The sequence below is a fragment of the Mustela putorius genome, unplaced genomic scaffold (genome assembly GCF_011764305.1).
Source record: "Mustela putorius furo isolate JIRA1106 unplaced genomic scaffold, ASM1176430v1.1 tig00003932_pilon_pilon_pilon:0A:0A, whole genome shotgun sequence".
NCBI classification, from domain to species: Eukaryota; Metazoa; Chordata; class Mammalia; order Carnivora; family Mustelidae; genus Mustela; species Mustela putorius.
Window position 1 is genome coordinate 6,775,043 of NW_025422077.1, and position 25,649 is coordinate 6,800,691.

Sequence of the window (25,649 nt, forward strand, 5' to 3'; positions counted from 1 at the left end):
CGCGCACGCGCTCACGGCCCAGGTGTGGCCGTCAGGGGCCTCCGCGGCCGCGAGGCGCGCCTTCCCGCCGCCCGCGCCCGCCTTCATCCGAAAGACGGTGCCTCAACCCGCCGCCGGCGGCAGCAAGCTCCCCGCGCCGCTGCGCTCCCGAGCACAACGCAAAATGTCTTCGAAGGACTGTGCAAAGCCCACCTAGGAGGTGAAGCGGTATTGAGTCGACCTTTTCTTTTCAGGAGGCGACACGGTCCGCAAAGAGAAAGGAGCCCCCTGGCTTAGGCTGCTCCCCCCGCCCCCACCGGCTCGCCCACCCCTCACGCACCCCCTCCCCACCCACCGGCCTCAGAAGCCCCATGGAAGAAAAGTGGAGAAACTCCGCTTTCCAGAGCCCAGTGACGAGTACCTGCCGAGGAGGCCGGGGGCTGAGCACGGCGAGCGGGTTGCGGGGCCTCCTGGCCGACCCCGGTGGTGCTTCTGGGGTCCCCGCTCCCAGCAGGGGGAGCGTCTGCGAGGCCCGTGCCAAGCGCTGCCCCCAGGCCTCCTGCATCCTTCCTGTGCGTTGGGTTTCGCAGATCTGCAGATCTCCCCGTGACCCTGGGCGCCCACCCCGGGGCGGCCGTCCTCCCTGGTGAAACCACCTGTACCCGGGATACAGAGGTCCGGCCCTAAAAATAGTTAACAGCGTCCGCAGATGGTCACTCGATATCGTGGGGGAAGAAAGCAAGTTACGAAGCAGCACGTGTGATAGGATCTCGTTGGAGAGGACAAAGCAAACACTACGCACACATCCCTTGAGGTGTCACAATGACCAGAAGTATACACCCAGACTGTATTTTCGGATTACTGCATTATAGGTGACTTTAATTTTCTATATTTTGTTCATCTATTTTAAGTGTTTTCAACAGTAACATTTTTCCCCCTAACGAGAGTAAATGATAAATGTTATTTTTCAAAGGAAATTATCACAGCCACCAGTGGGAAGACAGTCAGTGGATGGATCCTGGACATGACCTTGCTCCTTAGTGACCCATGACAGTCACCCTAGAGGTAAGGTTTGTGAAGGCTGCGTCATGTTCTAGGATGAGGATATGGTTAAGCGGTTTATATCCCCACCCAGAAATCTCACTTTCTCTCTGATAAGTTACACTCACAGGATTAGTAGGTGCATCTTTGGTAAGATGATTTGGGAGAAGATAAAATGTTCTACGTGTCTCAGTGTAACCCTGAAATTCCCTATGGCTGAAAGAATTGTCAGGTGTCCGAGACAAGGAACATTCTACTCAACTCTAAGTCACGGGTATGTCTGTCTGCTTGTGGACCGTGACTGCAGACACCCACTTCAGATGCGTGCTGCCCAGAGGCACAGGCCTGGCTGGAGGGGCTCTGAGGCGGCAGAACATGAAGGGAGGGAAACCAACAAGATAAGGACACAAAGATACGTTTTTGAGGGGGTCATTATTTTTCCTCTCGAAAGCCAGACCTGGAACATGCACACACACGTTCTAGTGGCCAGAGGAAGTAAGGAAATGGGTGCCTTCCTGGGTGCCCAGGAAATGCACACAGTAGACACAGCATCATCTCTACCACAGAAACCCTTCAGCTGCCTTTCTACATCCTCCATAGCCATCAGGGTCCTCCCATAGCCCTCCAGAATCCTTTAGCATTTTCTGTACATACTGTCCATCTTGGGACTCTTTAGAGGATGCATTCTGTCCCCTGACTAGATGGGAGCTCTTTACTGTTCACCTCTTTGCTCTCTAGTGCCTGGTGCAGGGCTCTAGGAGGGAGTTGGACACTGCCATAAATGGCCCGGAGGTGACCGAGATGCTCAGAGGTATGTCACCTGTGCTGTCCTTGCACATGACTAAGAAAAGTTATATGGATGGAATACCAAAGTTAAAAACCGGTTGTTCGTTACTCAGTTACTGAACTGGGCAGAGGGGAGAGAGAATCCAAAACTGAGGTCAGCTGCCTTGTTCATTTAGTCAGGAGGGAGAAAGCTCTCCTAACCGGAGCACCCAGGAAGTCCACCTGGCTGTGTTCAGGAACTTACATCCTGGGAAGTGATGGGTCAACACCTAGTATTGGAATTGAACTAGGGTTTATTTACTCATCAGACAGAATTTTTTAAATATATATTTCCTGCTAAGAATGGAATTAAAAGGCAGCTGAGGCTGGCAGAAATTGCTGATTCCATGTCTGAAGACAAGAAATGCAAAGATGAGTTCAGAACATTTTTGTACCAGAAACCAGGGAATAACCAAATACTGCTAGCATCATGCCAGAATGACCTTGGAGCCAATCCGAAGAGGCTCCCAATGGATCCATAAATTCACAGTGACACTTAAAAGAAACAAACTTCGTGAGCCATGTTGGAAGATGTTAAAGAACTGTCTTATTTTGAGAACTGACAAAGGAAAAAAAAAATTGTGTATTTTGCTGTCCTTAAATGAACATGGTTACTTAAGAGGAACCACATAGCTGATGAAATAATTTTCCTTTGTAGAAGTATCCCAGCTAATAATGACTGTTGGTAATGATTATCAATAGCTTCCGATATCACACAGAGAGACTCAAGCTGATACTGTATGCCTCCTGATGGAAATAACAATTCTATGAAATCAGGTTGCCCCAAACGTGAACCTGATTCTGATCGTGCTTCTAGATGGAACCACCAATTTTCAAAAAATACAGTGAAGTATTAAGTGCCACTACAAGGACCTAAGCAGCAAAATCCAGGCTATAGGTAATTTGGGGGGACAAAACTCCTCCAGCAGAAAAATTTTAAACAACAAAGCAAGTGTTAGGAGGAGAGGGAGCCTATACATTGAAAAATACTTGAGATATGTATTATTTAATTCCAGGGGATCTAGTTGGTTCTTTTTTAAAATCTCCTTGCAACCACTAGACTCTAACCTCCATAAGGACAGGGCGTTTTGTCCCTGCTTGATCCCTCTTCGCTAGAACTGGAATGATACATGTTCATGGACACATCCATGACTTTATCTCTCTCGCTGTAGCTCATGAGATAAGGAATAAATGGCTGATTTAATTAAGACTATTTGGGGGCAAATGAGAGCTAACAGGTTCTTATGTTCCTGACAATGTTTGATGATCTCAAAGTCTGCTAATTCTTCCCCTGAAAAATCTCTATTTAGGACAGGTACCAGTTGCCTTAGTTTGGGTTCCAAAGATGCAGACCCTTAGAACCCTGAGAAAAGTATTCAAGTGCAAGGAGTTTATTTTGGAAAGGATACCAAGAAACATTTACGGGTAGGTTGGGAACTGTGAAAAGAACAGAATGGCAGCCAATACAAGGTGTATTATAGAGCACATCTCTTTGTGGACACCTGGAGCTTAATGCCAGTGGGGAGTTCTGGGAGTCAGTGTAGGGTTATCCCACCCTAGGGGCAAGGGAGCTTTGGTCTTTGTACATCACCTCCATCAGTCACTGATTGAGGACCACTGGCGCTGGGGTGAGGGGTTTATTTGGTACGGAGGCATGGGGTGGGGGGGACCTTCATCAGGTAGTACCCTGATAATCTTACTGACTCTGATAATATATATCTAATAAGACAAATATTTAATACAGTGCTAGGCTCACTTAGATATTAGCCTAGGGTACTAGGTAGATCAGATTCTGGTGTCAGCCCAGCTTGGGTTCAGCAATAATCTCTAACATTTACCTGCTTTGTGACCCTGAAAAAAAATCACTCAGCGTCTCTGTGCTACAGTTCCCTCATATGTAAAAGGGTCTGAGGCACAAGATTGATTTAGAGAATGAATAAGATCGTACCTGACACACAGTGCTCGAAAAGAAATTCACATCTTTTCCCTTCTCCTGGATTTAAGCCAAGACAATAAATTATGAACTTTCAGTTGTCAGCCAACGAGGAGGAATCTGCTTGGAGAGGTCGAGGAAAAGGGAAGACACCTTTCTGGTATTCCTGAGTTACAATGTGGAGGAACCCCCGCCGCCCTGCTTCCTGGTTTGGAGCTTGTGTCCACAAGAGTGCAGTACCACTGACAGAACTGGAGAAGCTGGAGAGAGACATTGTTTCAGTGTGAGGATGACGCGTGAAGCCATTCAGTCAAATATTTGGACCCTTCATCCCTGAGAGGTCGGAGATCTGCATGCTATCCTAGACTTTGACAACCTACTAGGTTGTCAACTTAAGCATATCTTGGCAAATGTGTATCACGTCAATATAGATCACTTGACTTGAGTGAGAAGACACCATCTAGAGTTTTCAATGGGGTTTGGGCCATTAGAAGCACAACTTGGTGAAGAGAAGGATTGCTGCGCAGGCAAAGACCTTTGCACTGTCTGAGAAGACGTTTCATTGTCATGTGTTGACAAAAACCACTGGTATCACAAATGCACGTGACCATATGTTCCAGTCAATCTCAAATTTATATGGAGCTGGAAATGAAAAAGGCACATTTGGAATCGTTTGGGTTCTGGTGTCTCCTCCTAAATGCTTCAAGACTTTGTTGGGAAGCTTCCAGGGGTCATACCTGATTGTGGCTTGTGGTTTAAGTTGTCTTTCAGATGGGCCAATTTTTTAATGAATGACTAGAATGGTAGAGGAAAATGAGAAATGGGCAGGGGTGGGGTGAGGGAGGAGTTCTCAAGTATACAAATAAGAATGAGACAGGAGACGGAGGGGGAGTAGGAGGTGGGGAAGGAGAAAGGACAAGAAAAAAGAACGGACAAGAAAAAGAAATCTGAAGGACTGGGAGATAAACATTTCCAAAGAGTAAATCTGACGTTTACCCATCTATATGCAATAAGTGTTTGCCAGTCCCAGCATGTCAAGGATGGTCCTAGGAGCTGGAGACACATCAGTGAATCAAACATCCCTTTCTGGCGCTAACATTCTCTGGTCCTGCTGGAGGCCCCATTTAGGAAGTTGTGGCAAGACTGAAGTCTGGTTTAGTTCAGACTTTGTAACTCTTTGGGTCCCTTGGTGTCATTCCTTAGGTCAGAGATCTAAATTGAGGTCTGTCTTTTAGAGTCTAAAACCCAAGACGAAACAGAGTATCTGCTTTAAGAATTCTCTCTGGCCAGATAGACAGGATTGGAAATTGGAAGAGAACTGACTCAGTGCAGATGTTGCCAAGCAGTAGATCAGAGTCACCAAGTCCTCGGAAACCTTATGGGTATGAGGGAAGCATCACGGTTGTAATTACAGTGGTGGATCCTCTGCCTCTTCCTTGGGCAGCCGTGGGGCAGGAGCAGATGTTTATCTTCCGCATGGCAGAATGTCTCCATACGGAATCCCCATGGGGTGCTTCCAGTTGGTGTACTGGTATCCTGCTACTAGGCATTCCTTTGCAAAGCAGAGAATGCCCCAGAAGTTTTGTAACAGTCGTCTAGAAATCACCAGATGAGTAGCTAGCAGAGAGCAGAGAGCTGACCTACTGCCTTCTTGTCCCAAACCATTTCCCAGGAGACAGCAAGATGTATGCTAAAATGCACTGATAGTTCCAAGACAATCAACAACCCCGAGCAAAAACCTGCATTTGTAGAGTATGGTAGGACTCGGGGAGAATCGAGGGGAGGGGTCGTGCAGTAAGCAGGAGCTCAGTCATGATGGGTGAAAGACGGGTTCTCACCTGGCTCTGCCGCCAAGTCGTTGTGTGATCTCAGACAGGTCACTTCAGTTCTGCCCCGAATATGATCCCTTCTTAACACCCCACTGCTGTGGGTCTCTCCAGCCACTGGGATCATCACAATATCCGCCGCTTATCTTCGCACCTCAATGGTCTAGAATTGACACGGCAGCCAGAACAAGCCCGGAAAAGCTCTCAGACCTTGACACTCTTCTGCCCGATCTCCCCAGTGGTTCCTCTTTCATTCAGAGGAAAGGCCAAGTGCACGCAGTGACCTGGAAGTCTCTACAAGGCCAGACATCACCTCCTGTTGATCTCCTCTGCTGCTACTCGAGCCCCTGTCCCCATGCTCCCATGCTATCTTGACATTCCTTGAACTGTAGTGTGCTCCTGCCGCGGAATATTGGAATTAGCTCTTCTTTCCCCCCTTCCTCTCCCCTCTCCTCCCCTCCCCTCCCCTTCCCTTCTCTTCTTTGTGTCTGAAACACTGTCTCTCCAACTAGCCTCAATCCAACCTCCTCTTCTACCTCAACTCTGCTTAAATGTTGCTTTCTCAGGGAGTCCCCATCTGACCTCCTATTTAAAACGGCAGGAACTCTGAAAAAAAAATTAATTTAAAAAAGCAAAACTGTAATGTCCCCAGACCCTCAATCACAACCTGCTCTATTTCTTTTTCTAGAGCATTTACTTCTTGATTATGTTTATAGTTGATTATCTGCATTGTCTGTATTCCTGTAAGACCCATGAGGGCAGGCGTCTTGGTATATTTTTTCGCCCACGTACCTGAACTGGCCCGAAAGAGCCCCTGACACATAGATGTGTTCAATAAATACCTGTTAAATGAGCTCATGAACAACTCATGACAGTCTCCGTTCACAGGTAGGTAGGACTCGCGGCTGAGATGGCCGGAAACATCCAACAGGTTTCTTACTTTCTTGTCTTCCCCAGGGGAGGGATGGGAAACCTGAGTAGATCCATTGCCCTATCCAGGGAAGTAAAGAGCGGCTGTTTCTTGGACCTCCCCACCCTATTTCTCCCTGTCCCCGTGGGATTTGTGCTTGACCCAGAGATGAATGACCAGACCGCTGTCAATCACAGAGCATCTACACAGGAAGGGAGCCCCTCCCTCTTACACACAGTTCCCATTCATTTCTGCTCTGCCCCTTGGATGGAATGGAATGCACTGCAGGGTTGTGCAGAAGACAGGCTCACCTACTAATTGGTGGAATGGTTTTCTTAGCATTGGCTAAATCGAGTGCCCTTAAACATTAAACTGTGTTAAGGTCCAGGACCTCTGCCAAATCGTGTTACAAATAGAAAAAGGCAAGTCAAATCCTGACCATTTCCTAACTTAGGTTAAATTCCTCCTAGGTAGTACACTCTACAGAGCTGTGACCAGTGTTACCCCAGAATATTCATTCCGGGCAGAGTAGAATGCAAGATAATAAAATAATTTCTTCCAAGGAGGCACTTTTCCCCCCAGGGAAAACGGGCAGCAAAATGCAAAAATAGAAGAGAAATTAATTGTGATTATTTTACTGTTTATAGAAGTCACTAAGAGTTTAGCTGCCCTTTTCACACTAAAAATACTTTACCAAAAAATCAGAATAATATGGCACTGCCTCTGTACCCATCATCCAACTTCAGTGACTAGTTCAAAGCCAAGTATATTTCATTTACCACTCACCAAATACCAAATACACTATATTAAAATAAGGTCGTATTTCCTGATTCTGGGTGGACAAGAATTTATCTATTCAACCCAGTAGAGACCTCAACCATCCACATCCCTTGACAACTTGCTGGAGAGAATAAAATTCCTGTTTTTCTATAATCCCTTTGGACAAAATATTTTAAAACTCCCTTTGCTTAATTTTCAACATTTTAAATCAAATGTACAGATTCCAACTGTGCTTTCTTTGGGCTGACTTCAGCCATCAAATGTGTGTCGCGACAGCTCTGTGATGAGGTTGAAGTCTGTTGTGCTCTGTGGCACTTGGGTTGGCCTTGGAGAGTTTATCTTTTTTTCTTTCCTTCTATAGTTATTACCTGCCACTTCTTGCCGATGTTAGCATTTGTGTTTGGGTAAATGAATTCTCTGTCATTTCTAATTTCTGTGAGTTAGAAAGCCCCAACTCCAAGTTTGCTGTAACTGCCCAGTTTAGCCTTAAATAGTCTTTATAACAGGCCAAGGACGTTCCCTTGAATAAAGTGTATTACATGCAGATGTCACATACAGCACACACAGAGGTAAACCAGAAAGCTAGAGGTTTCCTCACTCAGAGATGGTGGAGAAAGCTTGGCCTCAGTGAGACAAGATGATAGCTCATTCAGACAGGAATATAAACAGTTCTGGGTGTTGACATTGATTTCCTCTTCCTTGTAATTAGAGGTCAGCTGATAACATTTTGGCCTCACAGCCAAGGGCTGAGACCCTGTCCCAGCCCTCCAGGGCACACCTCCTCTTTGCAATGTCCCTGTGTCTGGCTCTTCTTTTCTGTGTTGAGTCTCTCCTTCCTACCTTCCCCCCAAACCAGGCTTGCATCACTCATCATGGCTCAATGTACTTGTTCAAAGCAAAGTCTTGAAACATGCAAGTTTTATTAATTGATTTCTTTAGAAGACCTTGGTTCCCTCCAATATACGGTACAAAATGTGGGCTGCCTGCTTTGCAGGTTAATAAAAACGGTTGCACAGTGCTCTGTCTGTCTGTCCGTCCATTTGTCCCTTTCTGTCAACCCCAGACATTGTTTTCTGATGCCTGTAATTTCCACACCATCATGAGGTCCTCTTCTGCTTTCCTGGCTCCCACTGAGGCATTTGCTATGTACTAGGATTGCCCACGAGTGGGGTGTGACTGTATTTACTCAGTCTGATACTGCGTAGAAGCTCAAGTGATAAAGGAATGTGCGGTTCCTGTATCACGGAGCCCTGGATTCCCCAGTCCATTAACCTCCGGCCCCTTTTCTGCCGGGATTTAACAAAGAAGTCAAAAGCTTAACTCCAGGGTAGGAGAAAACTGTGTAAATGGAGATTTTTCTAGGCTTTACAGTGAAAGCTCAAATACTGACCCCGTGGTGTCCTGCAGTCATTTCTTCAGAGGCGAGGGTCTGTGGACTCTTCAATGAGCATATTTTTAGATGGTTTGCCATTAAATCCGGTTTTGCAAGTATAGGGCTGGCTCTGCATAAACCATGGCCAACTTTGACTTTGCTTCCTCTGCAGCTCCCGTCCGAGTCCTCCACCTGTCTGATAGTCCCATCGCTGCTACAGGTCCCCCACTGGAGCTCCCTCCCTTAGCAGCACCCTATGCTCCAGAACATTCCATTTCTAAAAGTATAGTCCTGTCCTGGGGTTTGTCTCCTCCAGGTTCACCAGATACTGACGAACGCAACACAGGATCCTGGAATTTCAAGCTAAAAGAAATCCAGGGGTGAATTAGATGGATTAACTTTAGTAAAGAGCTAGACAGAGGATACATGTGTGTGTGTGTATGTATGTAAGGTATATGTGGACACGTGTGTTCATGGGTACACATAGAGATACAGAGGAAGTGTAGTGTTGTACTGGGGTGCTGAGGGGGAGTCTTCCCAGTTAACCCACATCAAAAGACCTGCCCAGTAAAGGAGCTACAGCTAAAATGCTCTTCTTGATTTGGGTCATTGAGCCCCAGAAGACTTATGGCCGATGGGAGACCCTGGTGAGCCCTTATCTTCCTGGGGAATATCTGCTCTGAGCGTTCACTCTATTTGCGAGGACACACGGCTCTTTAAAATCTTGGAGTTCAGTAATTTGTTTTTAAATTGCAATTTTTATTTTGAGAGAACAGCCCACATACGGGCCGCCGCAGGAAATGCGTTGGGTATTCTCAGCCGAGGGCGCGATGTCATCGTGCTGTGCTCCCTCGCTCACGCCGGAGGCCTGTCCAGTGCGCGGTGCCCGATGCACAGCTGGATGAGGTGACACGGACGGACGCCCCCCGAGAGGTCCCTCGAGGGAGATCTGTTCAGAAGTTGCTGGGCCTGGGGACGAGCCAGTGAAGCCCGTGGCTCATCTGGTGGCTCTGGCTTTTGTTTCTCACACGTTTCTCATTTGTCGGGTAGTTTTATGTCATTTTTACACATGCTGTGTGCACGTCGTCTTGTCATGTTTCGCTGCTGTTAATTCGCGAGCACGATGAGGTCTAACTGGGAAATGCAAGTCTTCTCTCCACTGAGCTGGTCTGGGGGTATTGGGGGTGGTGCAGGCCGAGGGCCCGGCGGCGGCGGCGGCGGCGGCGGCGGCGGCGGGGAGCCGGGAGCGGGAGAGCCTGCCTTTCTTGAGACTTTGGGCCCCTCGGTCCACAGATCACTCTCGCTCAGCCCCAAAGGCACCTCCCGTCCTTTAGACGAACTCACCCACCGTGGCTTCTATTATCATTCTTTCATCTCCTTCTAGAATCCTGACAGGCAAGAATGACGCCTCAGGGCCGCTGCGCCGCAAAGGGTGACAGCCTGCTCTTGGGGGAACTGTAAATATTTGGGATTTGAAGGGGATTGGGAACTTCAAAAAAAAAAAAAATCTAAAGAAACGAAAGTTTTGGAACAAGTTAACCAAACCCTGGATTCCTTGATATGCTTTTGATAAGCCTTGCATTAAAGCTGACCTTTCTGCAAGAGTTTCTAGAGAACGAGGGTTAGTGGGTGGCTTTTTTTTTTCTAATTTTAATGTGATAAAAATTCACTCCGCCAGCTGAGCATGTGCTGTGGGGTGAGAGCGGGTTCCTTTCTCTGTGGGAGAGAGAAGTGTTTGAGTGAAGCCCTCTGGGGGAGTTCTGGATGCTGGCTACAGCTTTGATGAAGGCTTAAGCTGAAAGATACATCAAGTTGGAAATACATATTTTACAAGGGGAGGGTGTGGGACGGTGTCCTGGATTCCATCAGGCGTGCACAGAGCATCCTGTCACGCAAGGCAGAGGGGGGCATTGAGCTTGCTGCTCGATCCCTGAGGAGACGAGGTCCTCTCACTCACCCTCAGGAGCAGTCATGTCACTTCTCCAGACACCTGTCCAAACGAAGCAAATACAGTTCTCTAATTCTGAGGAAGACAGAGTAACGTTGCCCAAGGAAGGAGCAGAATAAAGTAATCATCTGGCTAAGTTGTTTGGTGAAGTTTTAATGCTTCCTCCTCCGCAGTCCTAATAGGAAAATCTTGGAGCAGTGGTTTACCACGCACAGCCCGGAGTTCTCGAGGCCATGAACGCAAGGGACTCTCAGGGTCAAAGGCAGGGCCGGGAGTCTCCAGTCACTACCTCCTTGCAGGTGGCTATCGTAGGCGGCGGTAGGAATCGGGGCTGGAGCGGGTTGGGAGCGGGGTCTGGGACGTGCGAGGGGAGCAGCGTGGGCAGCTGTGAAGTCGGGTCCTTCAGACTTGCACGGGAGGACTGTTTTCAAATCCTGTTCCTCCGCCTGTCCCAAGCCCGCTCGCTATCCTTGGCAGGGCTAGCCCGCCCTTCAACTTGGGGGTTAACCCTCTTGTGTTATTTATCCTTCCTCTCAAGTCTCACAGAGGGACAATCTGCATCTCCAGGCGAGAGCTAAAAAGAAAGGACAGAAGACGTCTTCAAAGGCCCAGAGGTGTGGAAAGCAGACACCCAGCTCTGACACCCCCCCCCCCCCTCGCTCCCCTTGTATTTGTGTGATGACCAGCTCAGGCCCTTTTGACCACCAGCTAGAGCACCAGAATCTTCTCCATCCTGCTGTACTCCGGATCCCTGGCAACTTCTTCAGTAACTGCCCCAATCCTGTTACCTTGAGCCTAGTTCTTTCTGACCCCAGGTCTCCAAATCCAGAATGGTAAATCCCGCGAGTCCAAAGGAGATGGGAGAATTGACAGAGTGGCTCCAGGATCAGTGTGGATCAGAGTCTGGTAGTAAAGAACAGCTTTTCACCTTATCCTGGGCAAAATGGTTCTAGTCCATATTGCCTTATGATTAACGTTGCCAGACTAAGCAATAAAAATACAGGTGCATTGGTGATCTGCTCCAACATGGATGGACGTTGAAATCAGGCTAAGGGAAAGAAGCTAGTCACAGAAGACCACATGTTGGGTGAGCCCATGTAGGTCAGATGTCCAGAATGGGCAAATCTATAAAGACAGAAAGTAAATCCATGGTTGCCCAGGGCTGCAGAATAAGGGGGCCCTGGGGTTGGGGAGGGACTGATAATGGTTACAGGGTTTCTTTTTAGGGTGATACCATGTTTTAAAATCAGATTGTGATAATGGCTGCACAACCCTGTGAATATAGTAAAACCCATTGCCTTATATACTTAAAGTGGTGGAATTTTATGATACACAAGTATCTTAATAAAGCTTAATAAAGTTCTTCGTAATATAGGACAGCAAGTTAAATTTGAATTGCAGATAAACTATGAAAATAAATTTAGGGTAAGTATATGCTCTGCAGCATTTGGGACATATTTCTACTGAAAACATTTTCATTATTTATTTGAAATTCACATTTAACTGGATGTCCTGTATCTTATTTGGCAACCCTACTTGGGATTCGATTAAATGTCTCAGAAAGCACCACTTACCAGCAAGAGTAAGAAGAAATAGTTCATGAGATGTCATTTAAATGAGATTTATGGGGACCCCTACATCTTTTGGGCACCACAGTTCTCAACAATAAACCAAGACAAATAACTTCTTAATTTAATGATAATTATTTTTAAAAAATAGAATTGTAGCTGTCTTGTTTGCTCTCTCTCTCAAATAAATAAATAAAATCTTAAAAAAGAAGAATGTACTAGGGTGCCTGGGTGGTTCAGTGGGTTAAAGCCTCTGCCTTCGGCTCAGGTCATGATTCCAGGGTTCTGGGATCGAGTCCCGCATCAGGCTCTCTGCTTAGCCGGAAGCCTGCTTCCTCCTCTCACTCTCTGCCTGCCTTTCTGCCTACTTGTGATCTGTCTGTCAAATAAATAAATAAAATCATTAAAAAAGAAAAGAACGTACTAATATTTACATTTCATGAATCTTACCATTGAATTAGACACACTTTAGGGGAACTTCAGGAGTGTGGATCTAAAAATTTTGACTTGTTCATTTAGATGAAAAATTATTTTACCATATTTACTATATATAGTGGGATTTGCTATAAATATTGTCATGCTTATGGAGGACATGAAGGCAGTACCTGTGAGAAAAGGTGATACGTGTGTATATATCAAACACACACACACACACTCACCCTTGCTCACATATATACGTTCTTTGGATGTTTTGGATTTGTTTTAAGGGGATGTCTCAGGTTGCAAATCCTCGTAAGCAGAATTGTTTAAGTTTGCACTTGCATAATGGTCATCTTTAAAAAATGTCTCTATGCCTGCTTTGATACTGGAAAATCTAGCATAAAATTACTACAGTGGTATAAATCAAAATAGCAATTATTAGCTAATTGTGCCTGCAAAACTCTGTTTAGGTTCTTAGGCAGTGGTAACAGCAGACAATATTATATTTCTTATCTTACAATTGAGAAAACATAAAATTGCAATATGTTTCTCTGAATTTAATAATTTTATAAATCAAAATTCAAATATGTTGGTTTACATGGTGCAGCATTTAACCAAACCTTCGATTTTTTTTTTTTTTTAGTATTTTATTTATTTATTTGACACAGAGAGAGAGACAGTGAAAGAGGGAACACAAGCCGGGAGAGTGGGAGAAGGAGAAGCAGGCTTCCCACTGAGCAGGGAGCCCAATACGGGGCTTCATCCCAGGACCCTGAGATCATGACCTGAGCCGAAGGCAGATGCCTAACAACTGAGCCTCTCAGGTGCCCCCAAACCTTAGATTTTTTGTTACATGTTTTAAATAAGTAATTGGTGTTGAGTTAACCCCTTACACTGCGATAGCTCAACTTTCCTGCTGGTATTGGTGAGATAAAGGACAAAATTTTCTAAGCAAAAATTTAAATTATAGATTAAAAGATATTAAAATTCAATCAAATTGACAAGTTCCACGTCAGTTCAGAGAAGGAGACCAGTCTTGCCCCTTGAATGATTTCCTGGAAGCATAAGTGATATCAGCATCCGTGGATGTTACACGTGATCTCAGCGGTGGGCAATGATTTTCAGAACACTTCCTCTTCCTACTTACACCCAGAGTTTTAAGAAATCATTCATTTAGGTCACGTATTGGGATCTAGATTGCTGAGAGGCCATTGCACAATTGTTTTCTTTTTAAAAATTTCCTTTTAAGGGCTAAGGTCTTTATATAAGAAAGAATTTTCAAAAGAAAAGAAAATGAGTGTGTATTTTTTTTTCCCAAATAAGAAGCAGAATTTAAGAGCACAAAGAGTATTTGGGGATTGGATCTGCTTAAAAGAAGAAAAATGCAGGCAGCTAACTTTATGCTGAGATTCGTGAGGGTTCTTTCTGCCGAAATTCTCCAGCACTGGAGGGTTTCTGGGGACAGGATCAGGGTGCGTGCTGAGCCCCCCAGGGCTGGCATGGAATGCTGGCACCTCCTCTTTCCCTCCCTGTTTAGTGTTGGCTCGTGGTGTCTGTTGGACTCTGGCCCCGGCCGTGTTAATTCAAGCCACAATAGAAATGAAAGGGTTTAAACTTCCTTCACGCACAAAGATAGGACATTGGATTCCTGACTGTGGTCACAGAATTGATGTATCTGTAGTCCTTGGAACTGGAGAGAAGGTTCAGTAGACCCAACCAAAGGGACTACTACCATGGGGAGGGAACAATTAGAGAAAGAAGAAAGCTTCTGTGCTTGCATGGCTGAATGACTTAATTGGAATCTCTCCTTGAAAGTAACCATCCCTCCCAGACTTTGTGGGCAACAATATTTGCCTGTCGTAATGGTACCCAAGGCTGGGAGAAAATGATCCATGATATTCTCATTTGGAATTAGTGTAAAAAGCAGAGATGAACTTCACAGGGGCTGGATCTCTTAGACATGAGTAAGAAGATAATCCACTCCTTTCCTTCATTCCTAAAGACCGAATAGATTTGAAATAGGTCCTACCATTTCCCATTTTCCATTCATTCTGTACCAGAACCTTTCTCTTTGCTAGTTCCTTAACGTTTCAGTGTCACTATCTTTGGGTCCAGATAACCAAGTTATTAGGTTTTAGCCAAGCAAATAAGGAGACTGTTAGAGCCCCACCATTGAACTAACACATTGGATCAGGATGTAACACACATTATTATATGATTACATGTTTACATGTTTTTATTACATGTTTACATTTATTACATGTTTTTATTACATGTTACATGTAGTGTAACACATTATTATATGTTTATATAAGCAATCCAGCCCAATTCAGCATCATATTCCTTCCACTATGACCCAACATGTTTGTTGGATTCCCAAGCATGCTCCCCAAGTTTCTGTTGCTGTAAATTGGTAAAATCTTGTAGTTCTGGTATGTATGGCAACCTCATAGGTCATATGTTGTACCTGCTGGAATTTGAATCTGGTCTAGAATCAATAGGTTCACCCCGAGGAAGGTCACCAGTCTCTCGTGTAAAGCCTTGGAAGAGACCCATTTCAGGATCTTCAGGCACAAGGATAAAAACTTCCGCAGACATGGGAGAAAGAATTTCTTCTACTGGCAAAGAAGACTTGGCAGAATTTGGGGACTCAAGGTTCCCAGGTGTTGACTCTGCCTATATGTCCCCTTCCCAATTTTTAGGGTCCCACTCCTTTCTGATCATTTCCTTAATTTTAGTAAAAAAAGATCCTGTAAGGTTGGCCATTCAACTGGATTGGACTTTGGGCCTGGTTTTCAGAAATCTTGGCCCTGTGGCTGCTGGGAAAATGTTCAGTTTTAGAGCAAGCACAAATTTCTCATCCTTTCGTCAGAGTTGGGAATTTAAAACCCTAAGTGCATCATTTTCTCCCCCAAGTTCTCCAGAATGCAACCAAACAACTCTATTATATATGAAGTTTTTTGTGGAAGAAGCAACTTTGTCACCCAAAGTTTTATTTGCTATAGACATTTGATGGCAGGTAATCATTAAAGTAATTTCTGCTGTGCCTCTCACAGACCCCATTATCAGTTATTATTAATGATTCTGAATTATTAATGCCTTTACATTGACTCAGATCAGAGAACCAATTTCAGAGAGCCTAGAACTGGGTCAGAGAACACATCTTTTGGAACCATGTCTGACAGCATTTCCCTGTAAGTCTGGGGCCAGAGAAGCCAAGTCACTCTCAGTGATGCAGAATAATGGATTTATTTTAGGAACTAGACCTTGCACTATTGTAGAAGCTGCCGGGGGCCTCTGTGCAAGGCTGTTGCCTCCCCATCGGCTGATGATCCTCCAGTCTTTATCGTTTAAGACCAACTAGTGAGGAAGGAAGACTAGAAATGGGATCCCCAAGGCAGACTGTGACTCACGAGAAGAAACCAGAGCCTCTGTCTGTCACTGCCTCTAACCCTGATGGCACAGGGACCCTGAGGGAGAGGCTGGTGGTCTGCACCATGGAGCTGCGCACATGCCTGGCACAGGACTCAGAGAAACCAAAGGAAGAGATCTGGTGGGAAGTGGAGAAGCGGCAGGCATGCGGCGGGGTGTGGCTGCAGATCCGTGACCCAGGAAGATGCAGGGAAGAGAATGCTGGAAACTCAGGTGCAATTTAGCTAAGTCGACACAAGAGAGTCTCCCTAGCAGCAAAGAATCAGTATTTCCTGTTGTCATGCAGGGTGCACTCTGATGTGAAAATGGATTAAAAAATAAATACCTGTGTGTGTATATATATATATATATACATATATATACATATATATGTGCATATACGCACATGGGTGTGTTGGTGTGTGTGTATTCCTTATTACAGCCTTCTGAGGTCAGTGCTTATATTACGTCCATTTTACAGATGAAGACACTAAGGCAGAAATGGGTTAGGTATTTTGCCCTAGGCCCCACAGCTAATAAGCACCAGATCCAAGTTCTGGACCAGGACAGTTGGCCATCAAAGCCCATGGCGATAACTGCTACTCTCTTTTGTTTGTTCCGTGTAAAGCATTACCCCCAACACTCAACTCAGACTGCACACGTCTTTTGGGTCATATCACAGATTTTAGCAGTTTATTGCATCTGGACTGTTCTGTGACTCATTGATGATGATTTCTATGTGGACATCACACTGCTAGATAGCCTGAATCTTATTTTTGCATGCTGCCTCAGCTGCCCATAGCGTGCATTCAGCCGGCACCTGTAACTTCTTGTTGCGTGGATGTAATGCCTTTGATGGTGAGAGCAAGGTTTGTGTACCTGTGGCCTGAGCCACACCAATTTGGAAAGAAAGCTTTTCTCAATTGGCTTTTGTCAAGTCTTTGAAAGGTGCGGAAGAAAAGAGAAAACGGTTGCGGCTCCTTCAAGGACTCCCTGCCCCACCCCACCCCGAGCGTTTTCTGATAATCCCATAATCCGGACAAGTTGGGGCAGGACAGCAGTCGGGGAAGAAAGTGGGGGGTCACTGCTGAAGCTGGTCAGGGGCAGCTCTGGGCTTCCATCATCTCTGCACAAGGATCATTCCCCAGAATTATTAAATTCCTGTAGCTCACTCAGCCGACAGTAGGTCTCCGAGACTTGAAACTTCAGGACTAGGCCCTGCATTTTTGTATGTCCCAGAATGAAAAGGACCTTTGTTGACTCTCGTTTAGATTTATTTAACATTCGGCCCACAGAGAACGGAAGGCCGCCCGTGACATGGAGGGGAAAGAGGGCCCACCCACCTCCCATCATTTGGACCATGGGCTCTCATTGGCTCCCGTGGAAACATTGGAAGGGAATTTGCTTTGTGGTTCGGTTTCCTTTTTAACATCATCACAGTTATATCTGCAGTATTTCCTCAAATATGTGAGGGGAAGGGAGCGGTGACTTCCTAAAGGAAAGTATTTATATTTTTAGCCTGAAACATGCTTTTACGAAGCTTTTCCCCCCCCAAAAAGTCAAGAAAGAGAGCTCTGAGCAACAACAAAATGCCTCAACTGCAGCCAGGGCGCTGTGGATTATAAAATACAGTCGAATGTAATGAGAAAGAGATGAGCCGCTTTGTTTCATTTTAAAGGATGACCAAAAAGAAAATACTTCTGGATTTTTGAATATCTGCCTCCACTCCGCCTTCTTCTGAGTTCTCTTGCCTGAGGCTCACAGGTCACCAGAGTCAGGAGAGCCATTCCCTTTGGGCTGATAAGGTCCGGCTCACGTTGTGAATCATGGAGGGAGAGGAGGGGGTGTGGGAAGGGGAGGAAAAGAGGCGTGAGAGAGACGCTCCATTGTGAGGACGCAGCCCACCCTGTGTGCACCGTAGCTCAAGAGAGTTGTGCAGGGAACACAACAGTGCTTCGCATGTTGTTGACCCCATAGCGGGGCCACAGCATCCACATGCTTAAGGAGCAGCGCAGGGAGCTAGTTCCGTCCCCAGCTGGTGTAATCATCTTATTTTCCAAATGAGCCGTCGGTGGTCTCGAGGGCTAAGGGGACAGCAGGGCCCACTGGAGACATGTGGCTTCAAGGGGGATACCGTGCTGTGCAGGTGTGGGTGTAGACAGGCAGACATAGCCCTGACAGTGTGCTTTATGGGGGTCGGGGAAGACAGCCTCCCCGGCCCTCCCTTCCTCACACTCGCTCATCCTGAACTCCTTTAAAGAAGACACAAAACCTTTATGTCACAGTTAGAGATAACATGTGAATGCTCTTTTTAAAAAGTAAGATCTTAGCATAAATATGCCCGAAATGAAGAAGAGGTGATAACAGGTAACTATCCATTTTTGAGCAGATTTTGATATCGGAAGAAGGGGTGGCAAATTGCCAGAGAAATTGCCTGGGACCAGGAAGGGTGCCCAGAACTGAGGGAAAGTCACAGGTCACAGAACATGGCTGGAGGGTAGGAATTTTGTTTCCTAAATTTTTGTTATGAAAGTTTCAAACCTTCAGAAAAATTTAAGGAATAGTATAGTGGTCATCCAGAAACCTACAATTTGGATTAAAAAATGTAAACATATTCCCACATCTGTATCACCTGTCCACGCATATACGTGTGTGTGCGCGCGTGCGCGCACGCTCGTGTGCTTGGGGGTGAGCACGTGTCTAAGAATATGGAATGTAAGCTGCAGGAAAATGCCTACATACACTGCAGAGACCTTCAGAATTTACTCCGGGGCACGGAGTTAGAGGAAGGAACTAGACCCAGAGTTGCTGGGATCTCAGCCTCTGCTCTTTCCTCTGCACCAAACATCCGATTATGAATCATGATGATTCATGGATCGGATTTTAGAACCTTCAAGTTGCTTTCCCATAACACATATTCTGCTCAGGGCCGCTGTGCCTAGTGCTAAGGAAAGGAAAATGGCAGGGGAAGGGGGTGACACAGGCCGTGGGAGGTCCTGAAAGCTAGGTCTCTCCAAGGAGTTACAGCTCAAAAGATGGGGCGCTGCTCTTCTTGCATTGATTCTTTTGAAGTTTTGAACACAAAAAGTTGAAAAACCTAGCTGGGGGCTGTCAACCCGTAAGAAAGAGCCAGAGCATTTTGTAGGAAACAGATGAGGGGGCGACTATGGGATCTTGGGGACACACACCTGCTTACCCCGGGGGGGTCGGCCCCTGTCTCTGCTGTAAGCTTCTCCCCTGAGGGCTCCTCCTTCTGGGGTGCCCTTCTTCCCATCTCTTCAACTGGGCCGGGCGCCCCCCACCCCCAGCCCCAGCTGCCCTCCTATGCCCTGCTTTCTCCCACAGTTGCATTCTCTGTCTGGGCTGTCGCTTCCTGTTTATTTATTTGTTCCCCGCACTGAGCCACAGATGTCACAATGGCTGGACTCGGGTCTTCTTTGCCTTCGTCAGACTCCATCCCTGCCCCTCAGCGGACATGCGGACACACGGTAGCATTTGTGGAACAGAGGACCAGAGGCCATCAGCTTACAAGGATCTGAACTTGAACTCGGTGGAGTGAGGTTTAACTGCACATGGGATAAGGCGGAGTTGGGTTTGTTTTTACTTCATTTTATGATTTGTTTTTCAAGAGTGAGAGCGTTTGGCAAGCACCAGAGGAAGAGAGGAAACAGACTTCAATGCAGTTAGGATAGAGGCTTAAGCAGCCTGGAACGTAGGCCAAGGGGATATTTGAGGACCCAATGACCCATTCTTGGGGACAGAAAATATGGATTTTTTCCAGACAGCATATATTGAGCCCTGTGCTGGAGTCAGAGGGATGGAGGGTGTAAGACGCCAGGTGGAGGGAAACACAGGGACCGAGAGGACCCTGGGTGTGGTGGGCAGCCCAGGCCCCAGGAGCAGCCACAGTGTGGCTGGTTTTAACAAAGGGCAAAGGCGATCAATTCAGCATGTATATGTACATGTATATGATTTCATTTATTTATTTGAAAGTGAGAGAGCACGTGAGCGGGGTGCAGGGGACAGAGGGAGAAGGGGAAGCAGACTCCCCAATGAGCAAGGAACCTGACACAGGGCTTGATCCCAGGACCCTGGGATCACGACCTACACTGATCATAGGTCCTGGCTGAGCCACCCAGGCGCCCCTAAATCTACTCATTTTTAAGTTGGGTTTTGTTGTTATTGTTTAATTGTAGAAGTTCTTTATATTCTGGACGTTAAGTTTCCAGAAGTTTCAACCAGTGTCCTCTTAGTATTGGCCAAGGGTTGATCTTCATCAGACTTACTCATTTCTCCTTTTTACCTAAAAATAAGTCTAGGCTCATCAATGAGGAAGAGATCAGGCCCTCCCTGTGCACTCCAGCTCCACCAGCTCCCCACAGCTTCCCAAATATGGATTTTCATTTCTCTGACTCTGGAGGGCAGTTCTCTACCCGGACCGCCCTTCCCCAACACATCTCCCCTGCAATGTCCAACTCACTTTTCAAGATCCATTTCAAATGCAAGTCTTCTTTTAGTTTCTGGAGTAGCTGGCCTTCAAACTTTGGTCAAACACCCCCTCTCCCTGAGAGATTTTGGAAGACCAGGGAACCCTTATAAATGATCAGGTTGATGATACTCCCAATTTTTTAAACCATAAGTTGAAATAGATTTAAATGAGATTTAATTTCCAAAGTCTTATAAAAGTGATAATTTAAAGTACAATTAGTATATTTCTCTCTCTCTCTCTTTTAATACATTTCTCTTTTAAATGGATCCAGTGGTGGCACAGTATATCCTGCAGAAGGTCTTGCTGTGCTGAGTAGGTCCTGGCACATCTTGTCTGTGCAAATCTCCTGCTCCTCTCAGCATTCAATTTGACCTCTAGTAAAAACAAACAAACAAACTTTTTTTTACTTTTTCCAGGAAAAAAAAATGCAAGAGGGGTACCTGGGTGGCTCAGTCATTTGGGTGGCTGCCTTCAGCTCAGGTCATGATCTCCAGGTCTTGGGATCAGGCTCCAGGTTGGGCTCCCTGGATCCTGCTTCTCCCTCTGCCTCTCTCCCTGCTTGTGCTCTCAAATGAATAAATAAAATCTTTAAAAAAATTAAAAGAACAAGTTTTGCTTAGTAAGAGCAGAATGAAAGTGATAGAAGGCAGTAACTGTGAAGATATTGGTGGGTTCCAGGAGGACGAGCCCAGCATCTGTTTCTCTGATCATGGTTTGGGGCAGCCACAAAACTGCAGACAGGCTTGAGTGTCTGAGGGTGGAGAGAGTACATGTTCCCTGCCCTCCTTGGGTCCCAGGAGGCCACCGGATTCTGGAGAAGAGGTAGCTATGGGATGGTAGCAGGATGATTCTTCGGTATCGGCAAGGACCCCAGGATTCAAGGAGAGGACCCTAAAACTTGAAGGAGTGAGCAGAATGGAAGGCAACTATCTCCGTGAGCACGTGTGTAGACCAAATACCAAGGACCAGGCAGGCAATGCATGTCTAATGCAGTGTGGACTGAGGACAGCGAGGGCCCGACTGACTCTTCTCCCCCTCTGGACACGTTGGCCTGACGTGAGACCCCTGCTACCACCACCCAAAGCCGAGATACAACCTCAGGTAAAGGGTTGACTCTGATGAAATGGTAATGGTGTAGAGATGGCTTGAAAGATAGAATGGTGTGAGTTGAAGAGTAGAGCTACATTTCTTACACATCTGGAGGTGCAAGAAAAAAATGTACTGAGACAGACGAGCCACACATGTATAGAACATGTTATTCCTGGGCATCTAATTGGACATACGATCTGTGAATGGGGATTATATCTCCTTTACATTTAGTGTTTGTGTACTGGTGTTTCTGGAACGTGTGTGTGTGTGTGTGTGTGTGTGTGTGTGTGTGTGGTTATGGCGACTGTGGTCTGTGAGAAGGAACCATCTTGATTCCAAACAACTCAATCAATATTTCTACCATTTGATTTGATTGATTGATGCCCTTTTTTTGGGTCTCGTTTTGGAACTACAAAGTTTCTCATGACCTCTGGGAACTACGCTTCTTCACCGAGGAAAAAAGTGAACTTAGGAAGCAAAAGCAAATTAAAAATGGAAATCAGAGAAGGTATAGGTAGAAAAGTCCTAACGAGAATGAAGGAAATCGTGAGAAGAATTTCCCCTTGTTGGGGAACCAGAAGGAAGCCACGGGTCAGCTCAAGTTCATTGGCCATGAGATAGCAACCCAGAGGGGCCTCCATCTAAGCACAGGCTAGCAGTCTGAGGTTCTCGGATTTAAATCCATTTCATCGATGGGCCTTCAAATCCAGTTAAATGGGGCTGGAGTTATAATAGCTTCAGGTTAAGCTGTTAGCTAAAATCTGAGGCTGGGAAGTTGACTTATCCCTGCACTTTTGATCAAAGCACAAATAGTTGGTTAGACAAAGCAAAAGCAAAAATAAAACAGTTTTATGTCTTTAGGATCAGTGAGCAGCTGAGCTCGCTGTCTACCACACACCAACCTGTACCTTTTGTTCTCTCCGGCTAGGAGTTTTGAAATGATTCAGTGTAAAATTGCCCACGTCCCAGACTTGAAATAAGGTCTCAGATTCATAAGGTGCCTGGTGTTGGAAAGGTGCGTGGGCCTTCTAAGCACCTTGGGAGCACACATCGCGGGCTGGATGCTAACATGTCACGGGCAGAGATGCGGGCTCGCGCTTCCTTCATCACGGCTGGTGAAGTACTGAAAAGCTCTGCAAATGTTTGAATGGGAGGCATGTTACAAAAATGAGGTACCCTTCTGCGCACGCCTGCACACGTGTGTATTTACACTATCAAAGAAACACCTACTCACTTTTAAATATATTAAAAAACTACAGAGCAGGATAAAATAAAATGTTAAACTGTTTATCAATTCCTCCTAATTCTCCTCCCCAATGGTAACTCCTATCAGCGGCTTGGATAATGGCGGGAAATAGACAGCACTCTCAAAAGCAGTGACTGAATAAAGTTTTACGTAGGGAATGTCAACGAAGGAGTGGGTAGGGTTATGGGAATCTAACAAGCGGTAGGGACACACCCAGGGGCTAGCCGCAGCAGGGACTCTGCCACTCCCCTAGGCCTGAGCAACACGCTAAGGAAGTGGTTGCTAGTCCAGTAAGACCCACCATTATAGAACAGGGCCCTGGAGAGGAACGGTTAATCTTGGGTAAGGGACCATCTGTGGACAACCCAGGTGTCTGATCAGGGACAGCTGGGAAATAAATACCCCATTGTCTCTCTCCACCTGGTCTCCCATGCCTTGTCAATTTCTGCTCATCAGCCAGATCTACCTGGAAGTAAGAGGGCAAGGGAGTCCCATTGGTGCAGTCCGTCCAGCCCACGTCTCCTGGGGGAGAGCAGGAGAGAGGAAGATGGAGAAGGGGAAACGGAGTCTGAAGGGGAAATGGAGACAATCCAGCAGGTAGCTTGCCCACAACCCAGTCCCCAAAAGTCTCTCCATACACCGTGCCTGCAGATTTCTGTGGGTTTCTGCTTGGAGCTGAACCAACCTCTGTGGAGGCCGATCTCTGCAGAGGAGGGCTGCTGGGCTGGGTAAGAGCCTGGGGACCTGAGCCTCCCAAACGGTTAGCGTCTCTAGCCACAAAAGGGCAGATCTGAGCAACAGACATTGCCTGGGGGTATGTTTTAATATTTAGAGTCTGACTCATCAAATCCAGGTGGTAATCACTCAGATCCTTGGGCCACGGAGCAAAGATAGAGCAAAGATATACGCAAGAGCACTGAGCTCTTAATTAATGCATGACAAAGTGTAGAAGCATTTTCCCTTTCTGGGAATGCAGTGCTTGGGCTGGTCTGATCACAGCATCATTGCTTTTGTTCAGCGGCAATACGTTCCCTGGCTTGTACTCTGGGGTGATATTAGGTGGTAGGCGATTCTGCATAGATGCTGAATTATATCGAAATTATGACTCTGTAAGTTTATTTTTATTTTCAGTATATCGTTCTTTAATTTATCCGTGGAATCTATCAGGGGAGGCTTAAAGGGGACAAGGATAAGTAAAAGGGACCATAAATTGAATTGTAGGAGTTAGGAGCTGTGGCTAGAGAACCTTCATCCATGAACTTCACTAAATAAAATGCATTGAAGTCGGGGCTAGGAGAGGATCAGCGAGGGGAGCCTTCTGGTGGAAACACGGAAATAAACTGAAATTTGTTTTCAGCGACTAGCAGAAGCGCAGAGTGAAGAGAACCAAAAGCACTTTGAAAGGGGTAAGGCTTAAAGCAGCTTCCGTCAGCACGACGAGAACTTTCTAAATCCCCCCCATCTTCGGCGTGTTCCTCAAGCTAGTCACCCAGGTCTCAGGGCTTGGTTCCTAGTATGAACGCAACACTGAGTGCCTCGTCTCACTAGTGACAATGACAGGCTGTCCCTAACACAAACTGAGACCCACTTCCCACAGGTTTAAATATTCCACAGTTTCAAGTCAAACTTATAGACTATTAAAATATGTTCTGAGAGCTCACTGTATTTGTTTAGTTGATTATTTTTGTTTTTTTTTTCATTTTAATTGCTTTATTAAGATACAGTTTACATAGCATAACATTCACTTGTGTTAGGTATGCAGTTCAAAGAATTTCAGTATATTTAAAGAGATGTACCCTTACTACCACAATCTGATTTTATTTTATCTTATTTTCTATTTTTTAATTTTTTAAAGATTTTATTTATTTATTTGACAGATGGAGATCACACGTAGGCAGAGAGGCAGGCAGAGAGAGAGGAGGAAGCAGGCTCCCTGCTGAGCAGAGAGCCCGATGCGGGGCTTGAACCCAGGACCCTTGGATCATGACCTGAGCCGAAGGCAGAGGCTTCAACCCACTGAGCCACCCAGGTGCCCCTTATTTTATTTTTTAAAAAGATTTTATTTATTTATTTGACAGAGAGAGAGATCACAAGTAGGCAGAGAGGCAGGTGGGGGTGGGAGGAGGTGGAGGTAGGCTCCCTGCTGAGCAGAGAGCTCAATGAGGGGCTTGATCCCAGGACCCTGAGATCATGACCTGAGCCAAAGGCAGAGGCTTAGCCCACTGAACTACCCAGGTGCCCCTACACAATCTGATTTTAGAACATTTCCATCACCCTCAAAAAGAAACTTCCTGCCCATTACCAGTCATTCCCCACATCTGTTCCAGCCCTAGGGAACTATTTTTCTACTTTTTTGCCTCCATAATGTTCTGTTTTTTGGACATTTCATGCAAATAAGAACATGCAGTTAGTGGTATTTTGTGTCTAGCTTGCTTCACCATGGCTTTGAGGTTCTCCCACTTTTTCGCATGACTTAATACATCATTCCTTTTTATTGTTAAGTAGTATTCCATTGCATGGATACACAACAGTTTCTCTCCATTTCTCCGTTCTTGGACACTTGCACTGTTGTCATTCTGGCTGTTAAGAATCATGCTGCTACGACCACTGTGTACAAGTCTTTGTGTGGGTGTATGTTTTCCTTTCTTTGGGGTAGAGAGCTAGACGTGGACTTGCTCATCTCATGTAAGTCTTTATTTCATTTTTTGAAATACCTCTAGGCTGTTTCCTGAAGTGGCAACCCCATGGCTCGGATTTGTCCTCACCCACAACATCACGTCCTGCTATCTGCCTTTCCCACCAGAACCACTGA

At 45.9% G+C, this 25,649-nt stretch overlaps 1 long non-coding RNA gene across 3 annotated transcripts; it reads left to right on the forward strand.

Moving 5' to 3' along the window:
* Positions 1-25,649, forward strand: LOC123388976. Of its 3 annotated transcripts, none has more exons than XR_006603495.1 (3): positions 1-851; positions 953-1,044; positions 25,558-25,649. It is a non-coding gene; the product is annotated as an uncharacterized LOC123388976 (long non-coding RNA). The 3 variants fall into 3 exon arrangements; XR_006603496.1 differs by lacking the exon at positions 25,558-25,649 and adding an exon at positions 24,715-24,759; XR_006603494.1 differs by lacking the exon at positions 25,558-25,649 and adding an exon at positions 3,877-12,347.